The 18,084-nt window shown below is 52.6% G+C and overlaps 1 long non-coding RNA gene across 2 annotated transcripts in view; it reads left to right on the top strand.

Moving 5' to 3' along the window:
• The window catches only part of LOC119619094 (uncharacterized), a 30,315-nt gene extending 18,131 nt beyond the window's left edge, over positions 1-12,184 (top strand). For both annotated transcript variants that reach the window (XR_012091101.1, XR_012091102.1), the window contains 3 exons: positions 627-735; positions 9,524-9,705; positions 11,528-12,184. This is a non-coding gene — a long non-coding RNA (uncharacterized lncRNA). The remainder of the gene's footprint in view (positions 1-626; positions 736-9,523; positions 9,706-11,527) is intronic.
• The last annotated feature ends 5,900 nt before the right edge of the window (positions 12,185-18,084 follow it).

Genomic DNA, 18,084 nt, shown 5'->3' with positions numbered 1-18,084 from the left:
ATTTTTGTGGTGGGTTTTTGGTGAACAATTTTGTCAAATTAGAAATATTTCATTTGTTTCAATTTCTAATTTGCTCAGAAATTTTTAAAAAGTCACCAGTGGCATCACTTGAGATATTGGGACCCTTTTTGCCCTGTCATCTATTCAGATGGTATTTGCATGGATTGAACTCTGATATTAAACCCTCCTTGAATTCCTGGGAGAAACTCTTAGACCTAGCAGGGTCCCAGCAGGAGATAGACCCACATTTAGAGCAGGTTACTTGTAGCAGTGTTTAACAAAGGGGCTCTTTATAAAGGTGGGACAGAGTATTGGAAACCTCAAGGGGCAGTACATGTCCCAGGACTGGCCAAAGGCATGCCTGGTGGAGAGAAGTTTCTGGAATGTGAAGGAGAGTGCTGTGGAGACGGAGATGCCTGGAGAGGAGCCACGACATTCCCAAGGTCACCTTACACAGTCATCTGCCATCATTTGCAGATCACATGTCAGCTTACTTAGCAAACCCAACAGAATGGACAGGAAAACTTAATGTTATAAACACATAATTCTCCCCAGATGGACATAATAAATTCAATGTGATTCTAATCAGAGTCTCATTTGGGCTTCATTTTTTTTTTTTTTTTAAGAAATCAATAAATGTACTCTACATTTTACATGGAAGAATACCAATCAAAAGCAGCTAAGATGGTTTGAGAAAGAAGAAAACGGACACGCTGCTTGCTCCTACAAAGCCGGGTAACTGAAAGCGGCAGTGGAAGAGGCTGGGACCGTGGAGGGAGACCCAGGCTGCACAGGGTGGGAGACGCTCCGCCAGGCGTTTCCTCCTGGCGCCCCCGGGGGAGCTGAGGTTTGCATAATTAATACTTGTGCTTGGTGGGGAGGAAGTGAGAGCAGAGGGCACTGGACCATTGCTTCTCACTTTCTGGGACTCCAGCATCCCCAGGCAGGAGTGTCTCGGTCCTGACAGGCAGGTCTTGGGCCTCAGGTCTGAACATCTGAAGGTCTGTGCACCCCTGCCAGGGCCCCTCTTGGTCCTGCAGGCTCCTGGCGCTGACTGGGGCACAGGGAGCCCTGAAGATGTCTGGGGGTCTGTGGGTGCTGCAGGCACCACTGGCTGGTTATAGTCACAACAGTCCCCCGTTGTGGGCACTTTTCCCTCCACTTCGCAGTGGAGGAAACGGGTTCTGAGAGGCAGCAGCTTTCCCAAGTGCAGGTGGGGCCAGGACTTGAACCCAGATCCCTGAGAACCTGAACCCAGGCATCTGCTCTTGCTCTCCAAGCTTCTAGACAGAGAAGGAGAGGGGGTGGCGACTGTCATCGGGAGGGGCTCTAGACGGAGGACAGGGCAAGGGAGAGCCCATTGGGCAGCCTGGGGTGGAGGCACCTGGGGAGCCCAAATTGGGGCACCTGGGAGGAGGAAGTTCCCAGAGGACTGCAGACCGTGCAGCTGTGACTCCGAGGTCAGAACCGCCCACGCCCGCCAGGCAAGACGTGTGGCTCCCGGCTGCAGCCGTCAGGGCAGAAATTCACGTCTCAGTTGAGGTTTAAGAAACACCTGAACCTCTGCTAAAAATACCTGGGCAGCGTGGGTCTGGTGGAGTCGGCTGCAGGGTGCATCTGGGTGGGGGTCCCAGTGAAGCCAGAATAGGTGCCAGCGACCTGCAGAGTGGTGCAGTGTGGCGGGGGGTGTGGATTCCAGGCCTGCAGACCAGCTCCACGGGGGAAACTGAGGTGGGGTGGGGAGGGCACAGAGTCGCTGGCCCGTGGAGCCCCCGTTTGTGGCTTTGCTGGCAAACTATGAAGCCCGTGCAAGGTAGGAGAGGCCACGGGCTGGCGGGAACCTGGGCGTCCTGGGCTGCCCAGAACGTGCTGCCTCAGTTTACCCAGCTGTACCATGCAGAGACCAACCTTGCCCCTCCCTTTCTCACCAGTGGTCAGTAAGATTCGGGTGGTGTTGGACATCGCCTGAACAGATGTGGAGCTGGAGGGGGGTTGAGGTGTAGGCGGGGGCTGTAAAGTACCCTGCAGTAATGGGGGGCAGGTGTTGGACACTGGGGTGCCAGAATCAGGCCCTGCGACCTCAGGGAGGCTAACCTGACTTCTGGTTCCCAATCCCCTTCTGGGTGAGTGGCGTGCTCCCCTCCCTCGATGAAGAGGCTTGTTGGGGTTCTCTGCAGGTCTTTTCTCCCGACAAGGATGGGGTAGGAGCAGGGAAGCTTTGGAGGGAGGGGCTCTGGGCTGGGAAGGAGGGAGGGTCCCAAGGAGGAGGGAGCCCTATGACTAGTCGGGGCAGGTCACTCTGACTGCCTGTGGATTTCATTTCTGTCTTTTAGTTTTTACTTTTTCTTTCTTTGGAGGCAGAAATTGGGCATAAGACAATATGAGGGGTGGTTTCTTAGCGCCACAGGCAAAATGCATCTGTTTGTTGCTGTGTAACAAATGACCCTCAAATGTAAATCCCAGAGATCATGTATTTGCACAGGGCTCAGCAGGACTGCCTCATCTCTGTCCACATGGCATCAGCTGGGGTGCCTGAGTGGGGGGTGGAGGGCCAGCTCCATGATGGCTCACTCAGCATGGTGACTCTGGGGGCCCAAGAGTCAGCCTCCCAGGGGAACACGATGGAGGTGTGTGGACTCCAGAGCTGTGAAAAGAAATTCCGTAATGGAGATGCTTATGTCAGGGCTATCTAAAAAGGAGCTGTGAGGGCAGGAGGAGCTGGACCCAGTCCAACTCGCCAGATGGAACTGACCCCTTGACCTGGGCCAAATCATGAACCAGCTGACTTTGATTTGAACTGTTCACACCAGGCCTGATCACTGGTCTCCTGGGGACAGGCACACCTGACTAGACTGATTATCAGCCAGAGCTGTCCTACGCTATTAAGCCCCCACCGTTGGTCATGGACCATGCCAACACCTTCTGGATGTGTAGACTCACCGCAAACCTTTGTAAGCCCCTGCCGGGCCTCCCCGGCACAGACACGATTGAGCTCCTGGCTAGATCTGTGTCTCCTAAATTGCAGTTCCTGAGACCCCCCTTTTCTTTTGTTTCCTGATCTGCAGTGTTGGTCTATTTCTTGTTTGTTGACAGAATATAGCTTGCACGTCACCCAGGCACTTTTTTTTTTTTTTTTTTTGAGATAGGGTCTTGCTTCTTGCCCAGGTTGGAGTGCAGTGGTGCAATCATGGCTCACTACAGAATTGACTTCCTAGGCTCAGGCGATCCTACTGCTTCAGCCTTGTGAGTAGCTGGGACTACAGGTGTGTGTCACCATGCCTGGCTCATTAAAACAAAAAAAAAAATTTTTTTTTTTTGAGATGCAGTCTCGCTCTGTCACCCTGGCTGGAGTGCAGTGGCACGATCTTGGCTCACTGCAAGCTCCGCCTCCTGGGTTCACGCCATTCTCCTGCCTTAGCCTCCCGAGTAGCTGGGACTACAGGCGCCCGCCACCATGCCCGGCTAATTTAAATTTAATTTTTTTTTTGTAGAAAGGTGGGGGTTTCACTATGTTGCCCAGGCTGGTCTTGAACTCCTAGGCTCAAGTGATCGTCTTGCCTTGGCCTCCCAAAGTGCTGGGATTACAGGCGTGAGCATTTGCAATGCACCAAGCCAACACAGTTCACTTCTGTTGTCCTCTGTCAGCAGAGACCCAAAGCCCTGGCCAGGCTCAAGGGGAGGGGACACAGCCCCTGCATCTTGATGGGGGGGAGGCAGGGTTAGGAGGGCTTGTGGGATAGGAGACGGTGCGGTGGCCATTGTGGGACCCAGGCAGCCTCAGGAGGCATGGGGGATGGCGCTGCTCTCACAGGGAACTTCTGAGCCCTGCGGGGGCAGCTGCGTCTCAGCAGTGCGGGTGTGCACCTGGAGAGATGCTTCTCTGCTCACATGGGTTTGTGCCCGTGCCCTGTCTGCACAGTTTTCTGCGTGCTCTGAAGGAGCAGCCATGCCCGCGGTTTCTGCTTCCTCTTTCTTGACACACGCTCGCTTGTGGGTGCCAGGACTGCATATGCTTTTGGTTCCCCTCTGTATGAGTGAGCCCAGGTTACCGTAACAGAAGACCTCAGCCTGGGCAGCTTAGACAGCAGACATTTATTTTCTTACAGCTCTGGAGCCTGGAAGTCCGAGATCAAGGTGCCGTCAGTGTCAGTGTTGGTTTCTTTTTTTTTTTTTTTTTTTTTTTTTTTTTTTTTTTTTTTTTTTTTGAGACGGAGTCTCACTCTGCCGCCCAGGCTGGAGTGCAGTGGCCGGATCTCAGCTCACTGCAAGCTCCGCCCCCCGGGTTCCCGCCATTCTCCTGCCTCAGCCTCCCGAGTAGCTGGGACTACAGGCGCCGCCACCTCGCCCAGCTAGTTTTTTGTATTTTTAGTAGAGACGGGGTTTCACCGTGTTAGCCAGGATGGTCTCGATCTCCTGACCTCGTGATCCGTCCGTCTCGGCCTCCCAAAGTGCTGGGATTACAGGCTTGAGCCACCGCGCCCGGCCCAGTGTTGGTTTCTGACGAAACCTTTCTGCCGGCCTTGCTGCGTCCTCCTCTGGTGTCTCCTCCTCTTTGTGGAAGGCCACCGTCCTGTTGGATTAGGGTCCACCCTTATGACTTCGCAAAGGTCGTAGTTACCTTCTAAAGACCCTATTTCCAAATTGGTCACATTGGGGGTTGTGGCTTGACATAAGGATTTGGGGGGGTCATACCTCAGTCCATAGCACACTCCTACCTCCCTGGCTGCCCCAGCTCTGCCTCTGCTACCCCCTCCTCTTCCCTCTCCAGAGGGGCCATGCCCCATCTCATCTATGAAGACTGCCCTAGTGCTACTGAGCCTGGCAGGTCCTGCCCCCGGCCCCGCTCCCACTCCTGCGCTCTCTCTGCACTGTCAGCCTCCCACCGCCCTCCATGTCCTCAGAAACACACTTGATGAGGCGGAAAGAACCGTGACTCTCTCGCCCGCCCCACCATCTGCTTTTGCCTCCCATGGGACACCCCACCACTCTGTCAAGCCCCGAGCCAGCCTCTCTCCGTGTTCTTCCCTCGCCTCACTGCCCCCACACCGAGGAGCTGGGCCCTGTTTCCTAAATCTCCCTTCCTCCATTGCTCACCACCTCCCCTGCCACCACCATATCCAGGGGCCAAAATTGTTCTGCCTGCTCTCCCTCCCTCCGCTGGGGCCTGAGGGCAGTCTGCTCCCTGCGGGATGCTGGCAAGCCACAGATGCAATCCTGTCCATGGCTCCTGCCTCACTGCAGGTTACAAACATGCCTCCCTTTTTCTGCTGTTGGAATGAAGTTCAGAACCACGGCCCTGAGGCCCCATCCCGTCTGGTCCTGCTGCCTCCAGCCGCGTCTCAGACCCCTCTCTGCACCCATCTGCCTCCAGCCGCACTGACGTCAGTGCCAGGCGTGTGCCTCTTCCCTCCTTCCCCAGGGCCTTTGCACGTGTAGCTCCCGCTGCCTGAGTGCTCTTCCGTGGCTCTGGCTCAATCTGACATTCTATTTTTTCCTTGAAGAGTTAAGTGGAAGTTATATGCTCTATTTCTATTTTAAAATAGTCACTCTTAGAATTTTAACAAGTATATTTAGAATACAAAGATAGCCAGCATTTCCATCCTCCTCCTGACAGATCACACCCGTCCTGGCTCACAGATCATTACGACTGCCCAATACTCGGTCTATCTTGCCTTTATTATTACCCTTCGCTTTCAACAGGGCTTTGTTGCACACAGCCAGCACCCATTGAGGTTTGCACATGTTTGCACCCCACTCTTTCTGGCAGCCCAAGCATCCCCTCTTTCTGAGCTGCATTCTGTGGAGGTTCCTCTGCTGAGGAACTGGGTGGTGTAGTCATTTTGCTCATCTGATGCTTCTCTCATGCCCGTAAGTGGGAGTGGAGCGGGGCGTGTGGGTCCGGCTGCTGCCTCTGCCTCTGCCTCAGCACTTTGGAGACGTTCATCTGCTTCTGTTCTTGCCATTCGTGGGGTCTGCCTCTAGCAAGTTCTCCTTCAGCATTCTGAGTGTACCAAGGGAGATCTAGGGATGGGCTGCTTTTATTCTTCCTGCTTGAGAGTGCTGCACTCTTGAGGCTGAAGTTTCCATATTTTATCAGTTCTGGAAAATTCTCAGCCATGTTGTCAGGGAGGTGGTGGGCTCTCCCGTTTTATCTCTTTCCACCTCTTGGAATTCCTTCCTTCCTTCCTTCCTTCCTTCCTTCCTTCCTTCCTTCCTTCCTTCCTTCCTTCCTTCCTTCCTTCCTTCCCTCCCTCCCTCCCTTCCCTCCCTTCCCCTTCACTCCCCTCCTCTCCCCTCCTCTTCCCTTCCTTCTCTCTTCTTTTCTTTTTGAGACGGAGTCTCGCTCTGTCGCCCAGGCTGGAGTGCAGTGGTGCAATCTCGGCTCACTGCAAGCTCCGCCTCCCAGGTTCACACCATTCTCCTGCCTCTGCCTCCTGAGTAGCTGGGACTACAGGCGCCCACCACCACGCCCGGCTAATTTTTTGTATTTTTAGTAGAGACAGGGTTTCACTGTGTTAGCCAGGATGGTCTCGATCTCCTGACCTTGTGATCCGCCCACCTTGGCCTCCCAAAGTGCTGGGATTACAGGCGTGAGCCACTGCGCCTGGCTTCTTTTCTTTTCTTCTCTTCTTTCCTTTTCTCTCCTCTCCTCTCCTCTCCTCTCCTCTCCTCTCCTCTCCTCTCCTCTCCTCTCCTCTCTTTTCTTTTCTTTCTTCAGAGTCTTGCTCTCTCGCCCAGGCTGGAATGCAGTGGCACGATCTTGGCTCACTGCAACCTCCACCTCCTGGGTTCTCCGGGATTCTCCTGCCTCAGCCTCCCGAGTAGCTGGGATTACAGGCACCTGTCATCATGCCTGGCTAATTTTTGTATTTTTAGTAGAGACAGGTTTTCACCATGTTGACCAGGCTGGTCTCGAACTCCTGTCCTCAAGTGATCCACCTGCCATGACTTCCCAGAGTGCTGGGATTACAGGCATGAGCCACTGTGCCCAGCCCCTCTGGAATTTTGATCAGAAGTATGGAAAACCTTCTTATCCATCTCTCCTATGTCTTAACCTCTTCTGAACCCCCTTAACAGCTCCTTATCTATCTGTGCCAATCAGGGGTGATCACAGTCTTCCCTACTGATGCCTCACTTCCCTCTTCATCTGCATCAAATCTGCTGCCAGACCGACTGACTGAGGGTCGTTCCCACACCATCTTCCCATGTTTAAATGTACAGTTCAAGTTCAGTGGCCGTCAGTACATTCACGTTGTTGTGCAACCAATCTCCGGAACTTCTTCACCTTCCCGAATGGAGACTCTGAAACAGCAAACACGAACTCCCCACACCCTCCTTCCCCCAGCCTGGCACCCTCCATTCTGTTTGCTCCTCTGGGGTTTTGACCGCTCTCTTAGTCAAACAGCATATGCCCTTTTGTGTCTGGTTCTTTCACTCAGCGTAATGTCTTCAAGGCTGACCTGTGTGGCAGCCTCTGTCAGGACCTCTTGGTTTTTTTTGTTTTTTTTTTGTTTTTTTTTTTTTTTTTAGGCTGGATAATATTCCCTTTGATGGATACGCCGCTTTTTTCTTTTTGAGACAGGGTCTCGCTCTGGTGCCCAGGATGGAGTGCAGTGGCACCATTATGGCTCACTGCAGCCTCGACCTCCCTGGGCTCAAGCAATCCTCCCACTTCAGCCTCCTGAGTAGCTGGGACTACAGGCGCACACCACCACGTTTAGCTAATTTTTGTATTTTTTGTATTGCTGGATTTTCACCTGTTGGCCAGGTTGGTCTTGAACTCCTGAGTTCGAGCGCTCCACCCGCCTTGGCCTTCCATGAGCTGGGATGACAAGCGTGAGCCACCTCTCCCGGCCTGGATACACCACGTTCATCCATCCGTGAGCACCTGGGCTGCTTCCTCCCTCGGGTGTTGGTGAGTGATGCTGCTGTGGACACGGGTGTGCAGATATCTGTTCAAGTCCTTGCACTCAGTTCTTGGGAGAATACCCAGAAGTGAAATGGCCAGACGATGTGGCAATTCTATTTTAAGTTTTTGAAATACTGTTTGAAATATCGCCATTCTGGTCTCCATAGTGGCTGCACCGGTTTACCCTCCCTACCCTAAACACCCTCCGTGCTCTGCTGATTCATCCCTCCCTCCCCACTAACCCTGGCAACCACGGGTCCTTTTCCTGTCTCCGTAATTTCCCCTTCTCTGGGATGTCCTAGAGTTGGAATCATATAGTATGTGGCCTCTTCCAACTGACTTCTTTCACTCAGGAATATGCATTTAGGGTTCTTCCATGGATTTCCATGACTTCACAGCCGTCTTTGAAGTTTATCAACTTTATATATACACGCTGCCCCGCTTTGTCCCCGGGTTCTGTGAGTTTCGAAGAGGTAGTTTAAGGAGTCAACTGGGTTGGCCTACAAGTTTTTCTTCTTTTTCTGTTTGGAAAAGCAACAGTGCATACCACCGGCACGGGATTCCTGGCTCAATATCACCAGCTCGGGATTCCTGGCCCACAGGCCTTGAGCATGAGACGACTGTGGTTCTGAGGCTAAATATTGTAACCTCTCGATTTGGAGAAGGATGCGGGAGAAGTGATCACGGCCTTGGCTCTCCCCAACCTTCTTGTAAAACACGAGCCACCGAGATTGCACAACCAGAGACACAGAGGACACAGTCCACAGTAAAGCCTGGAGGCAGCATGTTCCCCTGGCACACAGAATCAGAGTGGGAAGGAAGAGACCACCAACCTGGTGGTTGGCGAACAGGAGGAAGCTGAAAGCAGTGGTGGGCATCGGTGGGCTTGGGACCCCATGGACCTCCTCAGGGGCTCCCTGAGCCAATGTGGGGAGCAGCCATGGTGGGAGGGGGTGGACACAACCTGGTGGGGAGCCAGGACCACCCGGTTGGAAATGTTCACAGCCGCCAGCCCAAGCCTCCTGAGGGGAGAGTGCTGGGACACAGCAACCAGGAGAAAGGTGCCCAGGCTGAGCTGGGAGGGGGGCGGGTGGGAGCACCCAGAGCCACAAAAGAGAGAGCTGTAGAGTCACTGCTGCACCGCGTGGCGCCAGGTCTCCAGGCCCAGCTGGAAGACGCACCTGCTGGGAACAAGCCCTGCAGGAGGGGAGCAGGGGGCAACCCTGGACAGCGGGAGCCACAGGGAGATGACCCTGCGCGCGCCAGCAGCTTGGTGCCTTTCACTGCATGGCCAGCCACTCCGATGCGTAAACAGCGGCCAATTATTTCATGGTTTCTGGAGTTGGCATTTAGGAGGGGCTAATTTGGGAAGCTTGGGGGTGGGGTCTCGCACGTGGTCAGATGCTTGCGGGGATGGCTGTCATCTGAAGTCCTGGCTGTGCTCAAGCACCCGTCCAGGTGCCCCGTGTCAGAGGGAGCCCAGGCCCGGCCGTGCCCAGTGTGTCCGGTGCCTTTTGGCTGGGCCATGGGTCTGCTCCTGTACCTGGTGCTGGTCCCTGGGCCCCTCCTGTGGCCACCCCTCAATGACAAGATGCTGCCCTGCTTTGTCCCCAGGTTCTGTGAGTTTCGAAGAGAGGTTCAGAACATCCCCTCCACCATGTGACGGGATGCTGACTGTGGAGCACGGACCCTGTGCTGCCACCACGTGGACTCTGCAAAGACAGACCGGCTTAGTCTTCCCATCTAGAGCCGTTAACACCTCTGCTCTATGGAGGGGGAAATGGAGGCCCAGGGAGGTGAGGTGGCCTAGGAGCTAGATGGACAGGGCCAGGGAGGTGAGGGCTGTGGGGACCCAGCTCTGTACCCCAGCCTTGCTGTACCCCATGGAGCCCAGCCTAAGGGCCCTCTAGACCAGGGAGTCCTGTCCTGCTCTGAGCGGCCCACAGGCCCGATGGCTTCATGGGTGGCGGAGGCCTCTGGTACAGACCCCCGTCCACGCCCTCCTCTTTCTGGACTTCCTGAGACCCCCGTCCACGCCCTCCTCTTTCTGGACTTCCTGAGACCCCCGTCCATGCCCTCCTCTTTCTGGACTTCCTGAGACCCCCGTCCACGCCCTCCTCTTTCTGGACTTCCTGAGACCCCCGTCCATGCCTTCCTCTTTCTGGACTTCCTGGCTGAGGCCTTACATGTCAAGGGTGGGTGGGGGGGGGGGGCTAGATGTGCCCCACTGTGCCTGGCAGGTGCTGGGGGTGGGGTGGTGCTGGCAGGTGGGCTGGGGTCGCCCTTGGCCCCACCTTTCCAGTGTGGAGTTTGTGCAGCTTCTGCCTGGCCCAGTCGGGCTGTGACTGGCTTCAGGTGTGGGCTGTGAAACCCCAGGCCCACCCTCCCACTCCCAGCCATTCCTTGAGGGGGCCCAGGCCCCCCTGCACTGGAGTGGGAGGCAGATGTCTGCAGCGTTCTGAAAAGATGGCAGGTGTCCACGACGCCCCAGCCACGCCCGGGACCTTCTGGACATGCTCCTGTGGGGATGGGGGTCCTAATTACAGGGATCCTGAAAACTAGGCCAAGACTTCGAGGCATCTTGATGCTACCAGTCCCCAGACCCAGCAGCTCTGCCCCAGGGTGGGCCCCAGCCCGCCAGAGGAGCCCCGAGGCTGGGAGATGGGGAGACTGAGGCAGGGTGGGCAAGCACTGGGTGGTGCGGGGGCAACCAAACCAGGACCCAGGCAGGAGGCGCGAAGCTCCCTGGGCCCCCTCTGCCCCTGCGCCTCCTCTCCGCCTGCGCCCCTCTCGGCCAGGGGGCGCCGAGCTTCAGGGTCCGTTTTGGTCGGGGTTGGGGGGGGGGGGGGGGGGGGCGGGGGGGCGGCGCGCCCTCTGGCGGTAAGAGGTGGCATTGCCTTCCTTTGTCACGGTTGACGACGTGGGAGGAGGAGGGCCCGGGAGAGGGAAGCGGGGATGGAAGGAGAGTGTGGGGAGTGGAGGGTCCCCAGTCAGGCGGGGGCTGCAAAGGCGAGAACGCCCTGGAGGACGTTCCAGGGCGGGGCGGGCTCACGCGGCTCCAGGGTAGCAAATGTCCAGACCCTCGACTTCCTCCGCTCCTCGGCCTCCCCATTCGGAGCATGGACTTGCCTGGACGCCCAGAGAGCCGCTCTCCATCCTGGGGCTGGTGGCGTCACAGTCCCCGACCGCAGCAGCGATTCCCGGTGGCACTTCTCAGATTTGCGGAACTGCTGCCCCAATCCTACTTTGTCCCGTAGACTTGTTCGTGTGAACAAAGTCTGTCAGTGCTAGCCCGTAAAACCCATAAAGCAGGAGGACATTCCCTGCGGGATAGTGTCTTTTAAACAAGTCATCGTCTCCCATGGAAACAGGGGCTACGAGGACAAAAGCCCCGTCCCCTTCATCAGGAGATGCATCCCCAATGAAAACTTCCTTTTTCTGTATAACAATTTTTAATCGAAATGTATAATATAGATTATTTATATCCAAATCAGTGGTTTTGAGAAACTGTGAGCTAATAATGGAAAAATAATGAATCTAGCAGAAACAAAGATAAGAGACTTATGAAGTAAAGAATGAAAAGTGGCATTTCAACTTATACACATATTTCCATTACAGAAAAGCACAGTGAGGCCAGTGGAGGACTTCGAGCAGAAGATATGTCATGTTGGCATAAAATTCTGTGGGCAAAGTGGTGTGAAAATACAAGGCAAAGGAGAAAACATTTAAGCCTGTTAAAAAATTGTCTCTTAAAAGTTGTTGATGATTAAATGACCATTATATTTAGATTTCGTTGAATTCATTTGAAAGACTGGCCAGCCTGGCCAACATGGTGAAACCCCATCTCTACTAAAAATACAAAAATTAGCTGAGTGTGGTTGTGTGTGCCTGTAATCCAAGCTACTCGGGAGGCCGAGGCAGGAGAATAGCTTGAACCTGGGAAGTGGAGGTTGCAGTGAGCTGAGATCATGCCATTGCACTCCCGCCTGGGCCACAGAGCGAGACTCCATCTCAAGAAAGAAAGAGAAAGACAGAGAGAGAGAGAGAGAGAGAGAGGAGAGAAAGAGAGAGAGAGAGAGAGAGAGAGAGAGAGAGAGAGATGGGGGGAGGGAGGGCAGTAGAACTGGTCCAACCGTTGTTTAATGAATGTCAATAGAACGAGCGATCCGATCCGTGCCGCGATATGGATGACTTTATAAACATGATGCTGAGCAAGAGAGAGACCTTCCACAGAACAGGAACTGCTGTGTAATTCCTTTTATGTGGTGTTCTAGAACAGGCAAGAAATTGTACTGGGGGTGTCTTTTGGGGTAGGGTGGGGGTAGGGCTTTGCTGGGAGAGGGCATGAGGGAACATTCTGGATTGATGGCAGTGTTCTCCCTCTTGATAGGTGTATGCGTTTGTTAGAAGTCATCTAGGCAACCACTAACCTACCCTTTTTTTTTTTTTTTTTTTTTGAGATGGAGTCTTGCTGTGTCGCCCAGGCTGGAGAGCAGTGGCGCGATCTCGGCTCACTCCAACCTCCACCTCCCAGGTTCAAGCAATTCTCCTGCCTCAGCCGCCAAGTAGCTGAGATTACAGGAGTACACCCCCACACCCAACTAATTTTTGTATTTTTGGTAGATATTCGGTTTCACTATGTTGGCCAGGATGATCCTGACCTCAGGTGGATCCTGACCTCAGGGGATCTGCCGCTTTGGCCTCCCAAAATGCTGGGATTACAGGCATGAGTCACCGCGCCTGGCCTTTATTTTCTGTCTCTATGGATTTCTGTCTTCTGGACTTTCATGTGAATGGAGTCATGTAGTGGGTGGCCCTTTATGTCTACTTCTTTTCCCTCAGCTTAATGTTTTCCAAGTTCATCCACATGGTAGCATGTATCAGTAATTCATTCCCTTTATAGCCAAATCATATTTACTACATGTAAATTTTACTTTAAAGAAAAAAGGAGGCCAGGCACGGTGGCTCACACCTGTAATCCCACTTTGGGAGGCCAAGGTGGACAGATCGCTTGAGGTCAGGAGTTCAAGACCAGCCTGGCCACAATAGCAAAACTCCATCTCTATTGAAAAAAAAAAAAATAAAAAAAACTTAGCCAGGTGTGATTGTGGGTGCCTGTAGTCCCAGCTACTTGGGAGGCTGAGGCAGGAGAATTGCTTGAACCCAGGAGGCGGAGGTTGCAGTGAGCTGAGATTGTGCCACTGCACTCCAGCCTAGGCGACAGAGTGAGACTCCATCTCAAAGGGGAAAAAAAAAAAAAAAAAAAAAAAAAAAAGAAAAGGGGCCAGGTGCTGTGGCTCACGCCTGTAATCCCAGCCCTTTGGGAGGCTGAAGCAGGAGGATCACTTGAGCCCAAGAGTTCAAGACCAGCCTGGGCAACATAGGGAGACACCATCTCTAAAAAAAAATATAAAAAATTAGCTGAGTTGTGGTGGTGCATGCCTGTAGTCTCAGCTACTTGGGAGGTTGAGGTGGGAGGATCACTTGAGCCTGGGAGGTCGAGGCTGCAGTGGCCCACGATTGTACCACACTGCCCTCCATCCAGCCTGGGTGACAGGGTGAGGCCCTGTCTCAAAAAAAGAAAATAAAAAAAAAAAGGAAAAAGGAAAAGTGAATCATAAACAAATATTGAACTTTAGTTCCCTGTGTGGAAAGTCCAAGTTCCTCTACACAGTTTCCCTTCTTGTTAAAGAATAAATCATAAGTGTTAAGAAAACAGTTTATTTTAAAGACAAACTTCCTTCAAGCCTCCTTGCTTTGTGCTAATAACTCTTCGTTAAGCCCTATCCTATGGAGCTGTTAAACATGTTCACAGGCACGTGATACATTCTATGTCTTTGTGCTTTAACCAGAATATCTGTACTGGACGTGCTCGCAGCATATCCCGGCTTGCAGCCTATGCCTCTTCCCTATTTGGCATAAGCAACTTCCTCTTTCCCTTTGTCTTCCCATTACTTTCACCTATTTAGAAAAGTTTTAAACAGTTCGCCAATAGGCTTTTAGTTTAGATTGTGAGGTCTGGCTCCAGCCAATGGAGACAGGACACAGTAGCAGGGACAAATTGCGTACGGGATAAAAATTGCTTCCCTCCTTTGTTCAGATGTGCTCTCGCCATTGTTCCATCTGCAATGAGCACCCTTTCTGCAAAAAGTAGAAATGGCCTTACTGAGATAATTAAATTTATGTTCGAGTGCTCTTTCTTTGCAGCACCGGGAACAAGCATTCTGTTTCTAAATAAACATTTTTACATATAACACCCTATAACCTGCCTGCTGAAGGGCTCAGAGGGAGTGGACTGCAATTTACCTTAAAATGTATTAAGGGCCGGTCACAGTGACTGACGACTGTAATCCCAGCACTCTGGGAGGCTGAGATGGGTGGACCACCTGAGGTCAGGAGTTCAAGACCAGCCTGGCCAACATGGGGAAACCCTGTCTCCACCAAAAATAAAAAAAATAGCTGGGCATGGTGGCAGGCGCCTGTAATCCCAGCTGCTAGGGAGGTTGAGACATGAGAATTGCTTGAACTCAGGAAGCAGAGGTTCCAGTGAACTGAGATTATACCACTGCACTCCAGCCTGGGTGACAGAGTGAGTCTCAAAAAAAAAAAAAAAAAAAAAAGTGTTGGGAGGCCAGGCACAGTGGCTTATGCCTGTAATCCCAGCACTTTGGGAGGCTGAGGTAGGCAGATCACTTGAGCTCAGGAGTTTGAGACCAGCCTGGACAATATGGCAAAACCCCGTCTTTACAAAAAATACAAAAATTAGCTGTTGTGTTGGTGTTAGCACCTGTAAACACAAACTCACCTACTTGGGAGGCTGAGGCTGGGGGCGATCACTTGAGCCCAGGTGTGAGCTGAGATCATGCCACTGTGCTCCAGCCTGGGTGACAGAGTGAGACCCTGTCTCAAGAAATAAAACAAAATAAAAATAAATTACAATGAAACATATTTAAAAAATAAGATGGCCGAGGGACGCATAGCTGGTGGGGAGAGGGAGAAACCAGGGCAGAGCTCGGACCACGTATGTGTTGATGGGAGACTCTAGAAGGAGGTAGATGGTGTCTGCTGTACAATTCTTTCAACTTGGCTGTGTGTTTACAAAGGTTCAGAATAAAATGATAGGGAAGATGTTTGAAGAGCCCTGCGGAAGAAGGCTTGGGTTTCGGAGCTGGCGTGGTGATCCCTCTGCCTGGTCCACGCTGGCTGCCCCTGCGATGTCCCTGACCGTGAGAAGTTGCTGGCTGAGTTCCTGGAGGTCCTGCATGTGAGTGGGCAGTGAAGAGTCTGAATACGTGCACTGTGGAGGCCTGGAGTTGACTCCTGGTGTGTGAAGCCTGTTTCTGTTCGAGTTGGGAAGTAACATGTGTTCCCTGTTTGCAAGGAACAATATAATACGGCCCCACAGCACAATAACAAACGGCATCACTACAGCTCGGGGGAGACAGAGAGGGAGGGATCAGGGTGTGGACCAGGCTCCCCTAAATTTCTTCTGAGTCATATTTTCTTTCTTCTTCTAGTTTCTTAAATGAAAGCATACTTTCGTTCTTTCTTACCTTCTATTAGAACTACTTAAGGCTAGGCCGGGCACGGTGGCTCACGCCTGTAATCCCAGCACTTTGAGAGGCCGAGGCAGGTGGATCATGAGGTCAAGAGATTGAGACCATCCTGGCTAACATGGTGAAACCCCGCCTCTACTAAAAATACAAAAAAAATTAGCCGAGCGTGGTGGTGGGCGCCTGTAGTCCCAGCTACTTGGGAGGCTGAGGCAGGAGAATGGCGTGAATCCGGGAGGTGGAGCTTGCAGTGAGCCGAGATCGCACCACCGCACTCCAGCCTGGGCAACAGAGCGAGACTCAGTCTCAAAAAAAAAAAAGAAAAAAATTACTTCAGGCTATACTTTATCCTTTGAGAGCCACTTCAGCTGCATCCAGAGTTTTTGATATGTAGTGCTCTTGTTATCAAATTAGTTGAACCTCTAATTTGATGTTTCATTTCCTCTAACTCGGAGTCATTCAGAAGAGTGTGTGTCGCGTCTTCCGCTAGTGTTGGCAGCTAACATTCACTGAGTGCTGTCTGTGTGTGTCACGTGCTGTGTGCTATGGATATTAACTGTTTCACCACCTTTAACTTGCAGAACACAGAGACGTGTAGGTAACAGCCTGGTCCTCATTCGGCCGACGAGGAAGCAGAGTCATCTAGCCTGTAAGGAGAAAACGTGTCGGACGTGGTCTCTGTTCCACATCTAAGCTGACAAGAGGTGAAGACTCTAAAGAAGATGCTCTGCTGTTAGTTCCCTGTTTTATTGCACTGTGATCAGAATTTCACCATTTCCCCTTTAGAAATCTACTGGGATTTCCTTAGGGTTCTTGAACATGCTCTTTTTTTCACTTGTTTGTTATTTGAAAGGAATGCACTTTCTTTCTTTGTTGAGTGCAAAGTCTTGCAGATCTAGTAATTTATGGTGGTTAATTGTTCTATTAATATTCTTTTTTCCTGTACTCATTCTTTGATCTGACAATTACCCAGCGAGGTGTGTTGAAGTCTCCCGCTGTGACTGTGGTTTAGGAAAATTATCCCCGTGTTTCTAGCAGCTTTTCTCCATATGTTTTAGAGCAAAAGGTTAATAACTGTGATGTGATCTCAGTGGATGTGTCAGTCTGGCCCTGTGGGGGGCCCCGTCAAGGTCTCGGCCAAGCCTAGCATCTAATTTTCTAAGTTTAATTTCCTCCAAGATTGTGTGGGATTTTGCTCCGTGAGGATTTTAGAAAACAGAAGCCACCATCCCAGCCTCTTAAACGCCAGTAAAATGAACCCTGAAGACCAGGAAGCAAGAGAGCACCATGATGCCCGCCTGTGTCACGCTCGAGCCGGGCGCTCTCTAGCTCCAAGATTTGCTGTCCTCTGGGCCTGCCTGGGAACTGCTTGGCTGGTAGGGAGAGAAGGGCACAAGTCTCATGAAATAATCAAGGCGGACTTCTAGGGCTCGGTTCCTAATCCGTGTGCTGAGACTTTTGAGTCGATGGCTCCAATGCTGACTGCTGCCAAGTCCAGGTTGCAGGTGCCCAGTTGCGTGGCGTGGCTGTGGGGGCAGCCCGGGGAGAGGTCTGCTTTTGTCTGGGCCTCGGGGAGCCTCATACACTGGCAGTATTTGCCATCTGAGCAAAGCAGATTGCCCTCCCCAGTGTGGGCGGCACATCCAATCAATTGAAGACCCAAATAGAACAAAGAGGCTGCGTAAAGTGAGCTTTTCTGGCTTGACTGAGCTAGGACATGGGTCTTCTCCTGGCCTTGGATTCCAGCTGACACCACTGGCCCTCCTGTCTCCCGCAGGCTGACTGCAGATCTGGGGGCTTCTCAGTGCCGTCGTCACATGAGCCAATCCTTGTGATCAAGCTCTGTCACACGCATACGAAGATAGGTGTCCACACATCCGGTTGGCTCTGTTTCTCTGGAGAACCCTGGTACACATTCTGGACCACTGGCCTCTCCCACATTAACTTTTGAGATGCCCGGGCTGGCTTTCCTGCAGGCACAGGGGGAACGAACGAGTGTTGGAGTCGGCTCAGGCAGACGTGTGCATGTAGCATTTGCACATGTGCAATTAGAAGGATGGCAGAGGGTTTCCCTCCTTGGAGGCCAATGTCTGGGTGAAACACACATCCCTGGGCTTGCCAGTAGGATGAATTACACTTTCAACCTAAACAGAATACTCTCTTCATTCCATTTAATACTTTTGCCCTGAAATTTACTTTCAGGGCAAAGTAGGATGGTAATATTCCCACGATTCCACCTCCTTCTCTTTCTTTTCGAGCTCCCCTGGTAGAGCGCCCTGGGTTGGGGCCCTGGCTGTCTCCTCAGGTCTGTGATCCCTCCAGAGCAGGAGGAGCTGGTGGAGGGGAAGGGATGGGGCCTGACTCTCTAGGGAGGCCGTAGAGAGGAATATGTTCTGGGCCGTGTCACCCTGACAGCATCAGGACGCCGGTCCCACCCACATTTTTGTTTGTCACCCTTTCCTGTCCTGGGGAGGGGCAACTGCACCCAGAGCAACCTGACACAAGACCCTCCCCTGACTCTCCAGGCCAGCTTGTCAGATCGCGAGGCGGGGGCAGGTGGGTAGCGGGTCGGGGAGGGGCATGGGGCCTTTCCACCTCTGCACAATGCAAGATCCCAGAAGG

This window comes from Chlorocebus sabaeus, chromosome 24, assembly GCF_047675955.1.
Source record: "Chlorocebus sabaeus isolate Y175 chromosome 24, mChlSab1.0.hap1, whole genome shotgun sequence".
In the NCBI taxonomy this organism is placed as follows: domain Eukaryota; kingdom Metazoa; phylum Chordata; class Mammalia; order Primates; family Cercopithecidae; genus Chlorocebus; species Chlorocebus sabaeus.
This window is presented reverse-complemented; position numbering and strand designations above follow the sequence as displayed.